The sequence below is a fragment of the Chlamydotis macqueenii genome, chromosome 1 (genome assembly GCF_036417535.1).
Source record: "Chlamydotis macqueenii isolate bChlMac1 chromosome 1, bChlMac1.mat, whole genome shotgun sequence".
Classification (NCBI taxonomy): Eukaryota; Metazoa; Chordata; class Aves; order Otidiformes; family Otididae; genus Chlamydotis; species Chlamydotis macqueenii.
The window spans coordinates 110,848,353-110,867,320 of record NC_141556.1 but is presented as its reverse complement, the minus strand read 5'-3'; positions in this window follow the sequence as shown (position 1 = coordinate 110,867,320).

Here is an 18,968-nt window from a genome sequence, read left to right as displayed (position 1 = left end):
TCTAATAGCTAAATTTAGGTAAGAAGTATCCCACCCAGAATGTTTCATATTTCTTTCCCCTTGTACCATTCTTTGTGCTTTGAGTATACTAATTTTTGTCCCTATAGTTTTGTGGTAATACTCTACGTCACAAACATAGTATTCTAATTTTGTGTGTATCTTTCTTGGTTTTGAGGGAGTTCAAGTACTCACAATTAAGATGACACAATTTCTTACCATGATCTATCTTATTATGGCCTTATCATGATGACATGGTTTCTTACCTTCTTTGCTTTTTTTTTTTTCCTTTTGGCATTGAAATAATCTGCACTTCTGCTTCTACAATTATCTGAACTCCATTTTTGTATCTACTTACCTATTCTCTGAGCTCATGAATGCCTTTTTTAAAAAAGTTGCCTCCATTTCTCTCCCTCCTCCCTCCCTCCTGCCTTCCCTCCCTCTTTTTCTTTCTTCCTACATTCTATCCTTCCTTCCTACTTCCTCCTTCCATTTCTCTCTCTCACCCTTTCTTCCCATCTCCTTCAATTTCTTCCTTTCTTCCTTGTATTATTTCTTGGTTTTCCTTCATAGCTAGACCATCGCAAGTGCCTTTCTGTTATCATATTCCCAAATATTTCCCTACTGCGGAGAACTGAAACTTGTAGCATCTTCCTCATCTAATTGCTTTTGTAACAACTCTATTCCCGGTACATTCCTGGGATGTGTTCACCTTTTTTTTTTCCTGGAAAATTTTTTTTTCCCATTAGTTGACAAGGGACCACAGCTGTGCTATGTTTAGTACCCCACAAAAGATAAGAGTTGCTTCAAGTCAATATTAGTATGACTCCAGAATCCTGTCATAGGACTGAAGATTTTATTTCTATGGGTTTGATTTTCACTTAAAGAAAATAAACCACTGAACTAAATATTAAATATTAATATCTTCAAAATGGTGAACCTACTTGGCTCCTGCTATTGGCTCACTAGTAGGCTGTTACTATTGTATTTATATTGGATTCTCCTTCATTTCCTAAATCTCTATTTCCTTCTAGTTGATATGACATCCCAATTAAAAAAAAAATAAAAAAATAAAAAAAAAAAACAACAATCCTTCCCAAGCCAGATACGTTCTTTAGAAAAAGAATTATCACAGAGCAGGAGCTGTGGAAGCTTTTCAAGAATTTTAATGTCACAGAAGGTTAGTCAAACTGTAATTAGCTATAATTGATTCCCATATACGTTGTGACATCGTTGCCTAGAGCTAAGTGGCACTAAGTATGTGTTTCCCCAATCCTGCAATCTTTCAAAACAGAATCAAATAAATTTATTCTAAACTGATCTTTACAGGTTTAAATAACACAAAGGACAACCCAATGAACACACTGACCAAGAAGCAAATGTTTTCCTGGTAGTTTAATAGGAATTTTGGTATGGGATTGTACATATTTAATTCAATGGTAGTTATAAATATATGCCACAGAATCCTGTAAGCCCCCAGCAATGACTGTGTGAGAGAATGAGCTCCCGTTTATTGCAGAGTTCTTCATTAAGAGCTAGTGCTGTGAAAAGAAGTATTCATCAAAAGCCATTAGAGGAATCCTTTCCACACTTTAACAAGCTTTCATGAGCCTGTAAAACATCTTAAAAACATATTTGGAAACTAGATTGCTGTTGTGGTTTTGTTAAGTGAGGGGGGGCCTAAGGTAGTAACTTCTGTAGGAAACTGCTAGAAGTTGCTCCCCTTTGTTCAGTGGACTCGGCTGGGCCTAGGGCAGACATACTGCTGGCCAAGGCCGAACCAATTGGTAGCAGAATGTTCCGTGATAACACGTCTGCTATAACATATTTAAGAAGGGGAAAACAGGAAAAAAAAGAGAAAAGAGAAGATGTGAAGAAGCTGAGCAGGGGCAGACGCGCAGAGGGGGAGGCGCAGGCCTCATGGGCCTTGCAGGCCTCATCCTCTGGCCTCTTGCCAGGCAGCTGATTAGGCCCGATTCGGCCCAGCCCAGCTGCAAGAAGTGGAGAGGAGATGAGCTGGATGATGTGAAGAGATTCTGAGAGGTGTCTGCCAGCCTGTTGTGAAGAACTTTTCCTGTGAGAGGAACGGCTGCACATGCCAAAGTCAGTTCAGAAGGAGGGGGAGGAGTAATGTGGCTCCTGGCCAAGATTCCTGTGCAGCCTGTGGTGACAACCATGGTGGAGCAGGTTGTCCCCCTGCAGCCCATGGAGGTCCATGGAGGAGCAGAGATCCACCTGGAGCCCGTGAAGGACCCCACACTGGGGGAGGTGGATGCCTGAAGGTGGCTGTGGCCTGTGGAGGGCCTGCTGGGGCAGCTGTTTTGGAGAGAATGTACCCCGTGGAAGAGATGACCCATGTCGGAGCAGTTTCACGAAGGACTCTGGCGTGTGCGTGGGACCCCACAACAGATTAGGGGAGGAATGTGAGGAGTTCTTCCCCTGACCATGAAGCAGCGGCGTAAAACAACGCGTGATGAACTGACCGCAACCCCCATTCCCTCTTCCCCCCTGTGCCACTCGGGGCGGGGGGGGGAAGGTGGTAGAGATAATGTTAAGCTTGGGAAGAGGGAGGGGTGGATGGAGGTTATCTTGTTCTCTGTCTCATTATCCTGCTGTTCATAGTAATAAATGCATAGTTTTCCCCAAGTCGAGTTTGTTTTGCCCGTGACGGTAACTTTAAGGATTTCTCCCTGTCCTTATCTCAAACCTTGAGCTGTTTTTCTTACAGTATCTCCCCCTATTCTCTTGGAGGGTGGGGGGAGTGAGAGAGAGACTGCGTAGTCTGGTCCCGATTGGGGCTCAACTACGACAATTGTGGAATAATTACCAGAGACACTTGTTAAAAAAACAAACAAACAAACAAAAAACTTCTATATTATTCTATCAGCTTCCTGGCTTTAAAGATAGATGCATTACAAACTGCAGTTTTTTAAAAAAGCATATTTCTAAAGTTAATTTACTACAATATTATCGCTTTGATCTTAGCTAACTTAGTAACAATCTTTTTTTTTTTTTTTTTTTTATTTACAGAGGAAAAACCCAATTTGGGTCCAGGCCAAAAATATGCTTTTGCTTCTTTCCAAAACACCGAGTGAATTTAAAGCTTGAAGAAGAAAGAAGCAAACAAGTTAAAAAGTCAAAAAATATGTTTTGACTTTTACCAGTTTTAGAATACAATTGAAATAAATGTCTAAACTAAATATTTGTAAGTGAAATCATAATTAAAAATCTCAAACTTCTCAAACATTATTACTTCTGTATCAAGTATTTTTGAAGTTTTTCCCCCCTGAAGTGGTGTAAGATGTCAAAATTAATACACATTTCTGCAGATTTTTGTTGATGGTGGTGTTAACTTTTCACCAAACCAAACTTTGGGTCACATGAAGTTCTCACATCAGTGCTTACAAGCAGCTCTTGTTCCCTGCCTGTTATTCTTGCAGTGCTTGGTCCAGTAGATTGATTTAAGGCGTGCCTTTGAAAAAGCAATTTTTTACTCAGCAAGATCAAAACTTCTGTTAATTCTGTTTGGAGGGGCTACTGCTCCCTATGACAGTGGGTAGGGAGTGAACAGACAATGTGAGGATGCCAAATTTCAGCAGTGGCAGGATGTGAAAAACCTAGTTACTGCAGTGTTAATTTCTTCCTTGACTGCACTTTCCTCATTTGGATATTTCTATTTGACAGAATTAAACCTGTCTGTGTATTTACATGTATGTGTCTTCTCAAGCAGACAGTTCAGCAAGAGTTTCAATGAAGTTGGTTTTTTTTGTATTTATTTTGGTTTGATTTTTTTTTCCTTGACAGCAATACAGTAAATAATTTTTAAAATGTTTTTTTTTATAGTTACATTATCATTAGCCATCAGAAACCCATAGATAGTTCTTCTAGGTCAAAAAAGACTTCATAGGTAATTGCTAAGTAATCAGATACCGTGAAGGCAGTAGTGACAAGAATGATTTTTTTTTTTCTGCTTTACATGGTCACCAAAATGTGAAGTGTCAAACTCACTTATAGTCAGGGAAAGATTTTCTTAGGTGTTCTTTACCTTTATCGCCACAGTAGTTTCCATCCTTTTGTTTCAAGATGGCTTTTGAACTAACTCTTTCAGGATACTTTCAAAAATTTTCTTGACCCTTAGCTGGATGTCTGCAAAACCTGAAGACAGTTTTCAATGAAAAAAGTTGTCATACTTGAGAAGTATGATTGTAATGGAGGGATGAAAGTAGGAAGAAAAAGAATGGGATCAAATGGCTTTCAGATACTGAACATTATTGTACAATACTCTTTAGCCAAACATAGCTATTTTGGATTAATGATGTTCTTAAAATTTCCTGTACACACTGTCAATCTCTGTTTAACACTGCTGACCTGTAAAAAAGCTATTTCTCAAAATCCTTTTGCTTCTGACAACTTCATTCGTCTCTGTCCTGTTTTTGTTTTTTTTTTTTTCTTTTTTTAGAATAGAAAAGAGGAGGAATAGATGATGGGAGGTAAAATACAAAAACAGTAGAGAGAAAAGGCAGAAATAAAAGAATGGAGATATAATGAGGAAGGAAGCAGATAGAAGAGGAAAATTGCTAGGCTTCAAGACATTTCAGGCAGTCGTTATATACTTCTTTGGGTAAACACTTTAAAGCAATAAGGTATAGACAGATATTTTCTTAGGCAACTTTTAATGATGAGAATGACTTTATGAGAACGGCTTTTAAAGTTTAACTACCTTCCAGTAAGTGATCATGGTCAACAATAATATCAATACTGTTTAACAAGCTAGCGTGAAAAGGTTGCTTCCACTTAACGCTGACTGTAAGAAAAAGGCAAGGATAGCAGGCAAACACAGCAATCAGCAGTGTAAGCAAAAGCAGACAAGCCTTTTTTGAGATAAAAATTCAAACTTTATGGTTTATTGGTTCCTCATTAAGGCACCAAAAGTGAAGAAGACAGCAAATAGAGGCTGATGGCTGATTCAAATGTAAAAATAAAAAATATTTGCTCCTCAATCACCTTTTTTTTTGGTGTTGATTGGAAGTCCTTTTGAATCATGGTCATACAGTGGATGTAGAAAAAATTGAATAGATTCTACACTGGCATTGAAGATGTATTCTTTGGCTTGCAAATAAGGAAATACGCTCGATACATAGGAAAAAAATGTTTTAAACATTGCTTCACTAACAATTTAATTCATGAAACAGTAGTTTGTAGGTAAACATGGAAGATACAAACATGTTATGTAAACATGTATTTTACCCTAGAACAGAGAAGAGCATGTGCTTCTTGAGACTTGAGATCTCATTTTCACTGCATTGGTCCTCGGGCTATTGAACCTTTTTAGCCTTCTATGCACATTATTTTTTCTTTAATTACTGCTTACAATAGATGATATTTTGTGTAAGATATCAGTCATCCATCTTTTGCAGTCCTTGACTATGTCTTCCCATACCACAAGGCGATGTAACCATGTGGAGATACTGCCAGAATATAGCTGGTATGCAAAATTTCTTCATTTTTTTTTTCATTCTTTTACTATCACCTCTAGTGATAACACTGACTTCCTTCAGTGGCAATGATTTTCAATGAAAATGGAAGAGATTTTTTATGAAATGGAGAGTCAAGCTGTGATTTAAAAAACATAAGCTAAATTTGCTGCTGGGTCAGCTTCAGGTTTTGTATATGATGAAGGAATCCAGGGCTGAAATTGAAGTGACTGCAGATACGCTTTAGAAGCAGAAATAGAAGAGAAAGGACAGAAAACAGTAAAATACATTAAAAAAAAAAAAAGAAAAAAAAACAGAGAAAGAAAGATATGAAATCAAGTACTTGACTTTAAACTTCTGCAGGCAATTCCATTGCAACATGCTTTTTGCACTTCTAATATGTGAGTATATGATGTCTGAAAGGATTCAAATTTAAATAAAATTCACTCCCTGATCAGAAACTAGCTTTCAAATTCATGTTTTCTTTATGCTAAAAACCTCCTACAAAGTTGAAACTGAAATGTCTTCCTACTAACTACTAAATACATTCTCTTTCATACAAACTTAGGCCTCACTCCTCTTACTTTCCATGTTTTCTTTCTTTTGCTTGCTTAGATATTGGGCAGTAAGAAAATATTCAGTTGACTTTATTAAAACAAGGCCAGAAAGAGGAGCTAGAATACCCATTTTGTCTCCAAGCTATCAGAAGATATCCAGTGGCTTGCTTCAGTTCTTTTTTACTCCTTTTAGCTATAACTTTGTAATATTCCAACAACCTAATGTCTGTAGGGAAGAAGAAACAGATGAACACAACTCTCTGGGGTGAAACTTTGTGTTGGGTAGTGATGGAAAACCAAGGGAAGATCATGAAGCATAGACCTTCCCTTTTAAAAACAAGCCAGGGAAAGTGAATCAAGAGCTCTCCAGAATTTGATTCTCTCACCTGAGCGAACAGACAGCTGCTGCCACACCATGCTGAACTGGCAAGCACTTTCTTAATTAGTCAGCCCTTCCAGAAGGCAACACTTCAGTGGTGATGGAGAGGCGCAATTTCCAGAGCTCCAGTGGGAATTTCTTTCAGCTCCTCAGAAGATTTATAGGAAATGTTCTACCAACATTAGACTATATATAAGAAACATTTTCCTGTCTGAATGTATGTTGAACCATTAAAAAGTCAACTTTCTCACTTTCATCTTGCTGTTGCTGTAAATATGTCCTCTCAAAAGTGTATGGAGTACGTGGAATAATGTATACTGCTAGTCCTCTTGCAGATTTCTGTATGATAAACATTAATCCTACAAACAGTGGGTTGATTTCTCCAGACTACCTTGCATAGAAGATGCCTGAAGATTAAGCTGTTTGCAGGTGACAGAATGGAAAAAAAATCTCTGTTGCTTAAATAAGTAATCTGAAAGCATGGGGGTTTTTTTATGCAGATGTGGGAAGTTTTGCGTGCAGATATAAGTCATCCTTCGGTACAATTAAGCAAACCTCTTAATGCAGATCTTTAAGGGGAAGTATAAGAAAGTATCATTTGTTTCCCTTACACTCAGCAGATATCCACCATTAAATCTCAGTTTCCAACTTTGCCCTGAGGAAGTTTGGGAACTTGTTTCAAGTACTTCCAATGCTCAGCCCCTCAGTATTTAAGTATCATCTGTTACAGAGGCGGGGTTTTTTTTTGATCTAATGGCTGTAAAGCTTTTTATAAATACTAGCAAAAAGGAAAAACAAAGCTTTTGGAGTAAAGAAAGCAAGTGATGATCCTAATTTTTTTTTTTAATTGCTGTGAAAAAGTAAGTGCTGGAATAAGTGCCTGTCCTAAATATTAAAGACATGCATTTCTTGTCCACAATACTGTACTTTAATATATGCCAATTTTCTACTGAGCCCATTGTTATTTTTATCTCTCCGAGTTATTGAAAAAAGAGAGTGTCATCCTTTCTGGAAATTGATATCTTTAAAATATTTCCCTACAAAGAAATTCTTAAATCTTAGTCTTAGGAAAACAATTGGGAAAATGTCTACATTTCCTAAAGTTCGGTGAACAACCTTTTTTTTAAAAATTTTTGTTTTATGGAGAAGCAAGGTCTAGTCAACTTGGAAGGTAGTTTCCATAATACATATCTTTTTATTTTTCTTATTTTTAGAATTTATTTCTATTCATCACTTCAATAAGAGAAACACAGGCATATCAAGTATTTTTTTTTTCTAAAGAATTCATCAACAATTTTCATTCTTTTGCTTCCTTCATTACACCTTCACCAATAGTAAATTTTAATATTCAATGGGCCTAATAAATAGATATCATGAATTGCTAGCACTTCTGACTGTTTTTAGCATTTGAAATAGAAGGAAGCCAGTGTACAAAGGCTTCTGTGAGTTTTTCATTAATTAGCCATATGAAAAATCTGGTACAACATTATGTATAATGTAGTGTTAACTCTATAGTAAGAGAAATGCAGGAATACTAACTTATTCCTCAACTTGTGAAACAAAGCAAACCATGCAGAAACTGAATTACATAAATTGAATTTTGTTGCTTCTCTTTATTGATAAGAAATTGCTTGCTAAGACTGAGTGAAGCCTGAAGACTGTGAATTCCACTTATATGTTCCAAAAATGAATCCCACTCAACCTCTTCATTTATTTTCATTGCTTTCCTTTATTCATTCTGTCTGTGGTCTCGATACATGTTACGTTACATTTTTATACTACAGAAACACCAGTAAATCAACATTTCATTTCTATTCTGAAAATTTCCTCCTTTCTATCACAAGAAAGGTAAGCTACTGTAAGTGCTTGTCACCTAAATATCTTATAATAACATCAGTTTCTAGCAAATGAACAAAATACGTAAATATATTGTTTTTCCTTTAATATACCATAGAAATTTGGAATGCCAATTGGTGGAGTCCATTGCAGACAAACAGGCACAGAAGAACCTGGAGTAAGCTGTGAAGACCTGGCCTAAATATACAGTTCCCAATGGACAGATGGTGAGTAACATTGAAATAGAAAAAAGAAAGTTTGAAATGTCGAAATGCTTGGGAAAAGAGATATTTGATAGCTCAGCTGATGACTCATCATCCACGTCTATCAAAAACTCAAACATTCCTTAATAGCTGATGAATTCAGTGACAGGAACAAGATGTAAGTTTCAATAAATGTAATGTGTGCTGAAACCTAACTATTGCCACAGCCTAGAAGTATTTTCTGGTTAAGCCAACTAATAAAAGATTTGTTGAGATTGAAGAAATTCTACAAAATCACCTATCCTTAAAGTCTTGTGTGATTGCAGAATGTTTCAGATGAAGTATTGTCAAAGTAAAGAATTTGAGGCATCGAGTGATTGCTTGTTATGTAACTCAAAAGCAATTAGTGGCTTAGGCTTCTTAGAGTACTTCGAGTTAGGCACAAACATTGTCTTTTCTGTGGATGTGGATGCTGCATGACAACATCTTTTCAGTCAATTTCAAGTTCAAGAAGAAGCAACGAGGTGGGGAGCACTTATAATGAGGCTTTTTACTACAATGAAAAGCCCTCATAATTTCCTTCATTGGTTACTCAAGGACAAATATTTAATGAAGGGAAACAGGTGTATCATAAAAGATTTTAGCATGATAATTTTCATGCTAAAAAAAAAAACCACAGAACTTCTGACACAGTTTGCATATATAGCCTCAGAATAAATGAATAATATCAGAAAAAATCTCTTAATATATTGTTGACCTTTGATGAAAAAAAAAAAAATTAAATTTTTCTTGAGAGGCCAAAATGACTTTGAAAGGAATTTAATGCAGGGCCTTTTGCTTTTGCAATTGCATAATAACATTATCATTTAACAGGCTAAATCTGCAGAAAAGCTCAGTGAAATACTGATTTCCCAGGGCTTATTATCATAAACATAATACATAATGCAAAGACAGAGCCAAAAAACCCCACTGTGTATCACATGTTATTCACAATTATTAATAACCTGGTATAGCAACTGGAGCTGTATTTCTTGCCTAAAATGTATTAAATACTTTCTTAATTAACATATTTCTGCAAGCTTCAGCCCACTCTGGCCTTAGCCTGCTGTAGTCAACCTGCTGTTCATTAGAAGGCATTATATAGGCAATAAAGTGATTTCCTGTTATTCACTTTCAATTGAACAATGTAGTATTGAGAACTGGCAACACATAAAGCCATGAGAAAATCTCAAAAGTCCTTTCTAGGGTACTCGTAACTTCCCAGTAGAGCACTTGCGCAGAAAAAAAAAGGAAATACTAGACATATTTTTGTGCTTTGTGTGCATGTTCATCAAGGGTAAAGGATGGTTGACTTGCCTCTTTGCTTCCTATGATGAAATAGCAAGACCTGTGGATGAGGGAAGAGTAGTGAATGTTCCCTGTCTTTACTCAAAAAGGCTTTTGACATGGTCTCCCATAGCATCCTTGTTGTAGGCATACTGACACATTACGGTCTAGACAGGTGATCTACCAGATGGATGAAAAACAAGTTGGATAGTCAGTCTTAAAGGATCATGTTTGGTGATTTTTCCTCTGACTCAAGGCAAGTTACAGGTGGAGTTTCTTCAGGATATGCGCTGGGAGCTATCCTATTTTAACAACTTTGTGAGTGACCTAGAGAAGTAGAAGGAGTATTTGGTTTATGGATGATACCATACTGGGGAGAACCCAGGGCAGGGCTGTGTTTGAGAGAGACCTGGATAGGGAACAGCCTGACAGGAATCTCTTGAAATTTCCCACTCCCCTGCAGCTAACCCCTGCAACAATACAAGTTGGAGTCTGAATGTGTGAGGGCCCGCTGTGCTGAAAAAAACTGTGAGGGTCTGGGCCGACACCAAGCTGAGTGTGAGCTAGCAATGGGTCCCAGCAGCACAAAAAGGTCAACAGTGTCCCGAGGTGTATAAACACATAGCTGGTAGACCAAAGGAAATTATTTTTCTTCTTTACACAGCACTCATCAGACCAGTGTTTGTACAATGTATCACTATGACTTCCACTGAATAAAGTTTTATGCAATGTGTAGGTGTCCTGAAGTTCACATGAAAACATTTGTTACCTAAGAGAATCCTTAAAGTCTGCAGAGTATCTTCTGCCTATAAAGTAAGCTTATGGAAGTTAATCGTATGGAGTAAGAGCAGTAATTATACAGACTAAGAATTACTGCCTTGGCTTTCTAGATTCCTTACTTCAACAAAATGTCAGTATGCCTAAATAGATAGAAAACTTTGAGTTCTACCTTGAATCATTAATATCTCAAAGGAAAGCAATTTCCAACTCCTGGCTTCAAATATTACCCTAAAGAAATATGCAGTGGCATTGACTGTCTGGGACTGGATTTTTTCCTTATCTTCTTATCCATTATGTAGTGTGGTTTAAAAGAATCACCCGGCATGCAAATCAAGATTTCTCATGAAACTTCCCAATATAACCAACAAGCAACTGTACTGAAGTAGAAATAATAAGGCTGGAAATTTTTATACAGATCAAGTTGCTGTAAGCAAATGTGTAATAATAAAAAAATCTTGTAGTACTGAGTGAAATATATATTACTGCAATGGGTGTACCAATTTCTTGCTCAAAAGTGTTTCTGTTTGCAATGAAAACATAAGAATAGATTCAAAAATTGTATGATAGAGAAGGAGAGTTCTCACTGGTTATTTCCATAAATGTGAAGTTCAATGATATCAAGACCTCAAGAAGCAGATGAAGATCATTTAAGTTTTGTAAAACTACAAGTTATAATTAGATATATGCTTTTGGCTGAAATAGATGGATAGCCATTTAATGCCTGAATAATACCCTGTACAGAAAGATGTAATATGCTTCCTTTGTGGTGAACTGGTATTATACCTTTAACTGTTTCACCTTATCTTTCTGAAATATTTTTGAGATTTCTATTTTGTCTGCTCTTTTAGGTTCTACCTTACAGAATCAAAATGCTTATATAAATTCAAGAGTAGTTCATGTACAAATAGCATAATAATGGACTGTGGGGTTTGTTTTATTTGGATTTTTTTTAATTCATTCTGTAATAAAAAATCCTGTTATAATGTAGAATCAACTGCAATGGACAGAAAGCAAATACTTCACAGTAAGCATAAAAATCTATGTGTTATAATTTGTCAAAGCAGTAAAGTTTACATTTGCAAAGGTGTTTGAAACACTGTTTTGTATAATTGCTTTAATAGTTACCTAAAAATGACACAATAGTTTCCCATTCTTTGGAGAAAAAAAAAAAAAAAGTAAAAATTTTCATCTGAGCAAAGCGATGGTGGAACTTACAATAAAGAGTGATTAGTTGATAAAGTGATTGATAATATTTAATACAGAGAAATGTAGTGCTGCACATAGATTTGGGGGGGAAAAAAAAGTCTTGATTTTAAGTATCTGTGTTATAATGGCTACTACCATTAAGAAAACAAATATTGCAATCATACTAATTCTATGAAAATGTTGGCTCCACAGAAATTAGGAAAGCAAATTAAATGATAAAGCTGTTACAAATGTGACAGATAATGTCATTATGCCACTGAAGAGATATAGGACATACTTGGATCTTGAATTCCTCTTACTAGATTTGCTCTTCATGTCCGCTAAAAGCATGTGGTGATACTCCGTGTATCAAATTATGTTAGAGTTGGTCTAAAGCATCCTTCCTTGTATTTGTAACTACCACAGTAGGTCCTGCCTAAAGGAGAATGGAGACCTTATTGGAGGCTACAGGAACATGCAGTGTAGCCATAATCTGCTCTACTCATTTGTGGAAAATCTTTATGACTGTAATGAGGGACAAAGCACTTTACTCAGGGCTTTTATGGATATATTAATTATTGAGTTATATTACAAAAAAAAAAAAATGTCCAGGTCCTAAATGGAACACCATGAGTTCCATTCCAAGAGAATCCGTGAATAGAGAAACTCATCTGCTTTAAGATCCATGGGCACAATCTTAATCACATGTTATTTAACAACAGCAGTTGTGATTTCTGTTTATTAACAGCAGCAGTTGCTGTTTGCATCTAGAAGGCATTTTAATATGAATATTTTCTAGTACAATTTAAACTTACTCACCTCATTAAATGATTTTTGTAAGGTTCTTTTTTTTTGAGATTATCAAGACTGCTAGTATTGTTAGATATTGACTAAAAGCAATTTTCTGCTATTTAGGTATAAATTCCAAATTATAGTTGCTTGGTCAGTCAAGAAACTGCTTTCTTCTGTTACCAAAATCTTACAGACAAGATATATAACAAGATTTTAAAACCCCTCACATTTTCAAATTCAATTCTACATTTTTTTTTCAGTATACTGTCTCTCAGTTTCTTGACTGAAAAAAAAAGTAATGACCAAAAAGTCCAACTTCTCAGCATGTTAACTCTCACAGAAGTTTTCTCAGATATAGGAGATAGTATTCAAAAGTAGTAATCTAGACTCCATGTAATTGAAATCAGCAGAGGTTATTTTGGCATTGAAATTTGAAATAGTCTTTCTTAAACTTTTTTTTTTTCTCAGAACTCCTGCCTTATTACCTCCTGTTCTTTACATTCCACAATTCTGTTCTATTGCTTTTGCAAGTTGGTGATTGTGTGTTTTAGTAGTTTCCACAAGATCCAGTTCTAATCCTATCTTGTCCTACTCAAGCACTCTTTTTGATTAAAAAGGTTTCAATGGATTTAAACTGTACTGCTGAAATTATTTGAATTTCAAAAAAAGCTTGCTTGTGTCTTCGCAGTTGTTTCTACTAAAAGAATTTTAAACCACAGAGTTTAAAGTCATTGTTGCAGGAAAAAGGAAATTAAACATTATTAAAACTAGAAAATTATATATATAATATATTTGGTATCTTAGAGGCAGAAATAGTGGTTTGTATGCCTAATGTTAGGTGAAAAAAATAATCATATAATATACCGAGTCCCTGAGGAGAATCAAGGAAGCTGCAGTAAATGACACTGTAGAATCAATTAATGACTTGTTTCTTCTTGAGTCAATATTGTCTCAGTATGCTAGCACAGAGTTAGAAGAATTGTACTGCTGGGGTAGTACAGAAAAAGAAAAAAAGGATGAAATAAATTTATATTCTGAACCAAGTAAATTACAAAATGCAGACAAACTTTAATAAAGGCAAGATTTCATCCAAAAACTGAAGATTCAGTATGTCTTCTGCAATTAAATTTATTGCATGTTTTAGCACCTTTCTGTCATTGCAAAATCTAGTTTACACAGTTAGATTCTGCCTTCCTTTGCCCAGAATTTCACTAGTAACATGGGGACACATTCTTAAGTAAAACTACCAGGGTTTGTATTACAGATATCATGGATCGCTCCATTAAGTTACTGGAGCTATACTTCAGCTAAAGGAAGGATGTATCTTTTCTTCTATAGTAAGTGTTGTATAATATATTTCTCTCTCTCTCTTTTTCCTATATCAGGCATAAGTGCATGTGTGCTAGCACACACACATTTTATAAGTTTGAGAACAGACATGTGAATAACTGTTGGAACTGTTTATTTATCAATGTGATTATATTAAAGAGCATAAAAAACCACTGTGTAAAAATATGAATATTGTTAACAAGAAAAGCATGCATTGCTCTAAGGAACCTACTCCCTCCTGTATTCATCAAAGGTGAATAAAAAGAAGGAAAACTTGTAACAACACATAAAATATGATTTATAATCACATTTTGATAAAATAAACAGATATTTAATCTCTTCACAAAATAGATGTTCCATCCCTCCAATCATTTTTGTGGCCCTCCTCTGGACCTGTTCTAACAGGTCCATGTACTTTTTGTGCTGGGGGCCATGGATCTGAATACAGTACTCCAGGTGGGGTCTCATGAGCATATGTATTATTGAAGCTCCTTACAGCCTCAAGGCCTTCACAAAGGCATTTTGAAGGTCTGATACCTTGACCAGCTTGATGAGAAGCCATGTCACTGTCTGAAGGAACTATGGAGATCTGAAATGAACTCCCTCCCCACAAGGAACCTTCCTCTCCATACAGCGCCAAATGAGATTAATTCTTCCTCCAGATTTCATGGGAATTTCAGCACTGACTAAATCACCTGCCCAAAAAGCCAGCCTGGAAGTGTCTTGTCTGGTATCACAAAACATGGAATTTCAGAAGTGAAACTGGTGGTCACTTCATATTGCTAATTACATTTATGTAGGATGCATACAATTAGAGCCTATGTCTCTGAAGACATAGAGAGGTGTAAAAAAACCCAAAATGTAGGTTTGCAGGAATCAAGCACAAAGTAACAAGGCCTTCCTTCCATGCCCACTTTTCCACCCACACTTCCTCCAGATCTCCACTTTTACATTAGTCTGTGAGTGTCTGTGGATATCAAATAAAGACAGGTTGTCGTAGTTCAGCCCTGATCAGGACCAGACTACGCAGTCTCTCTCTCACCCCCCCACCCCAGCCTCCGAGAGAATAAGGGGAGATAATATAAGAAAAAAAACGGCTCGAGGTTTGAGATAAGGACAGGGAGAAATCCTTAAAGTCACCGTCATGGGGAAAACAGTCTTGACTTGGGGAAAACTATTCATTTATTACTACAAACAGCAGGATAATGAGACAGAGAACAAGATAACCTCCCTCCACCCCTCCCTCTTCCCAAGCTTAACATTATCTCTATTACCGTCCCCTCCCCAAGCGGCACAGGGGGGAAGAGGGAATGGGGGTCACGGTCAGTTCATCACACGTTGTTTCACGCCATTGCTTCATTGTCGGGGGAAGAACTCCTCACATTCCTCCCCTGCTCTGTTGTGGGGTCCCTCCCACGGGCCACAGTCCTTCGTGAACTGCTCTGGAGTGGGTCGTCTCTTCCACGGGATGCAGTCCCTCCAGAACAGCTGTCCCAGCAGGCCCTCCACAGGCAACAGCCTCCTTCAGGCATCCACCTGTGGGGTCCTTCACGGGCTCCAGGTGGATCTCTGCTCCATGGGACCTCCATGGGCTGCAGGGGAACAACCTGCTCCACCATGGTCGTCACCACAGGCTGCACAGGAATCTTGGCCAGGAGCTGCATTACTCCTCCCCCTCCTTCTGAACTGACCTTGGCGTCTGCAGCCGTTCCTCTCACAGGAAAAGTTCTTCACAACAGGCTGGCAGACGCCTCTCAGAATCTCTTCAAATCATCCAGCTCATCTCCTCTCCACTTCTTGCAGCCGGGCCGGACCGAGTCGGGCCAGTCGGCTGCCTGGCAAGAGGCCAGATGATGAGGCCTGCAAGGCCCATGAGGCCTGTGCCTCCCCCTCTGCACCTCTGCCCCAACTCAGCTTCTTCACATCTTCTCTTCTCTTTTTTTTTCCTATTTTCCTCTTCTTAAATATGTTATCGCAGAGGCGTTATCATGGAACATTCTGCTACCAATTGGCTTGGCCTTGGCCAGCAGCGGGACTGCCCTAGCCCCGTCTGAGTCCACTGAACAAAGGGGAGTGACTTCTAGCAGTTTCCTACAGAAGCTACCACCTTAGGCCCCCCCTCACTAAACAAAACCACAACTGACAGATATGATCAACATATCATCAAATGAAATTATCTAAGGGAAACAAATACTGTCCAACACTGTTTTCATTTTGAGATTGTTTATTTCAAGGGACTCCTTCAAAGATTGATTATATACAAAATGTACTAATTTTAATTAATTAGTATTAATTAAATATAATAATTTAAATAATTAATTTTAATTATTTTAAATACTAATACTAAATTTAAATACTAATACTAATAATGTGACAATATTTATGAAGTAGACAGAACAGCAAAAGTTAGAGTACGGTCTTAGACTTCTCTTATCAAGAAATATTGTAAAAAATCATTAATTACCTATTGAAGATTCTTTGCATTAGGCATATAAAAGAATCTGTACTGCAACATATACAACCAAACTTGTTTTCTGTTTCAACATGGCGCCATATGACATTATTTTCACAGCTACTAGTAGATGGGGATAAGTTGCCGTTCCCACTTTAAATATTTCCATTATAAATCCTATTTTACAAGTGAATTAACCATGACAGGCCACTTAAATAAGCATAGACCTATAGGCCCTACTCTTTTCAGTTACACAGCATGTAACTCAGGTTCCTGTTTGCTCTGAAGAGTAAAGCTACATAATCCAGCTATCCATTAGAGTACACAAGCATGGTAGTCTCCCATACAGATAATTATCTGCAACTTAAATTACATTCCATGAATACGATGGTGTGAGAAACTGTGTCGAATGTTTGCCTCAACATTGTTGAAGCGTCAAACCACCACCTAAACAATGGTACATCAGTCAAACTATAGGACTGGAGTCTTCCTGTTTTCCTCCAAGCCGATTCCCTCATCTTGCAAGTCAATTCCTGTTATCTTGCAAGCCATTTCCTCTTGTCCTGTGAATCTGAATGCAGAGCTGATTCTACAAAATTTAGCCTTACCCCTATGCATGTGCCCAGACCCAGGCCAGAAAAACAGAGGGGCCCAGAGACGGTATTGGGCATGCGTACCACCGCCAGGTGAGGGGTGTGGCCAAGCAAATCTGCTCTTGAAATATGTGACGTGAATAAGACGAATGATAAAAGGACAGAAACGACCACCATCAGACAGAACGTTCCCCCATCAAGTCAACTGGACTGTTGGGACGCCGCAGCTCCGTGGTGGTAGCTATTGCAACTGAAACTCTTTTCCCTCTTTCCTTTCTTTCCCTCTTTCCTTTCTTTCTCTCCTTTCTCTTGTATTTGCGAACTTATTGTCAGGTTAATAAAGTTACCTGGCGCTTGACTCCGTTTTGGGTCTTAATTCTGTTCCCGAGAATACGAGCAAAACCATGCTCCGGTGTGTGAGAGGTTGGTCTAGCCACTCTTAGCCTCCCAGACTCATTTGAGGTCGACTAGAACACAAGGGGACCTTCCTCTTGTCCAAAATCGGAGCGTGACAGTTGGCTAGCTGGTCACAGAGAATGGGATATATTCAGCCAGAAAGGGTAGGAGTAGTCTAAATGAACAACTTCAGTATATATAAAGTAGAACCAAGGCACTGAGGCTGGCATTTTAAAGTAACTTATAGTGCAAAATCACAACTCTTCTCCTGAAGTAACTTATTTCACTTTCCTACTACTTTTAGGGGTGGATGTAATTGAAGTTGTATGTGCACTCACAGGCCAGAAGGCCGACTGTATCCTGGGCTGCACCAACAGAAGCATGGCCAGCAGGGCAAGGGAGGTGATTCTCCCCCTCTACTACACTCTTGTGAGACCCCACCTGGAGTACTGTGTCCAGCTCTGGAGCCCTCAGTACAGGAAAGACCAGTTGGAGTGGGTTCAGAGGAGGCCCACAAAAACAGTCTGAGGCCTGGAGAACCTCTTCTGTGAAGAAAGGCTGAGATAGTTGGGGTTGTTCAGCCTGGAGAAGAGAAGGCTCCAGGGAGATCTTATAGCAGTCTTCCAGTATTCAAAGGGGGCTTATAAAAACAGACATTTTAATAGTGCCTGTAGCAATAAAACAAGAAGTAATAGCTTTAAACCAGAAGGAGGTGGATTTAGACTAGATATAAGCAAGATTTTTTTTCAAAATGAGTGTGGTGAAAGATTGGAACAGGTTGCCTGGAGAGGTGGTTGATGCCCCATCCCTTGAAACATTCAAGGCCGGGTTTGACGGAGCTCTGAGCAATCTGATCTAGTTGAAGATGTCGCTGCTTCTTGCAGGGGGGTTGGACTAGATGACCTTTAAAGGTCCGTTCCAACCCAAAATATTCTATGATTCTATGAGGCTAAATAAAACACCTGTGACAAAATTCAAACCTGTTGGGAGGTGGGTGTTCTCAAACTACTGCATCTTCACTTAGTCATGATTCTGAGATACAAAACTATTATCTCTTGAAGCATTTGTTGTAAGAGCCGAGCAACTTGTGTAGTTTCCTCTCTGCATTAATATATCACTTCTGCATTACAAGGATCACTGATACATATAAATGTTATGACAATTACTGTGGAGTCTTTATACTTTCAGTTAATTTCAATTAGGAGAGAAAAGAAAAGTTGGGAAACAGATCTATAGGACAATTCTTGGAAGAACATCTAGGAAGAATCTTAGAAGTAATTTTGGTGTTCTGTTGTTCTTAATTACCAGAGAATCATAGAATCATAAAATCATAGAATCACAGAATGGTTTGGGTTGGAAGGGACCTTTAAAGGTCATCTAGTCCAACCCTCCTGCAGTAAGAAGAGACATCTTCAACTAGATCAGGTAGCTTAGAGCCCTGTCCAGCCTGACCTTTAACATCTCTGGGGACGGGGCATCCACTACCTCTCTGGGAAACCTGTTCTGGTGCTTTTTTTCCCCTTATCTCTAGTCTAAATCTACCCTCTTTTTCTTTAAAACCATTACCCTTTTTCCTATCACAAAAGGCCCTGCTAAAAAGTTTGTCTTCATCTTTGTTATAGGCCCCCTTTAAATACTGAAAGGCCACAATAAGGTCTCCCCAGAGTGT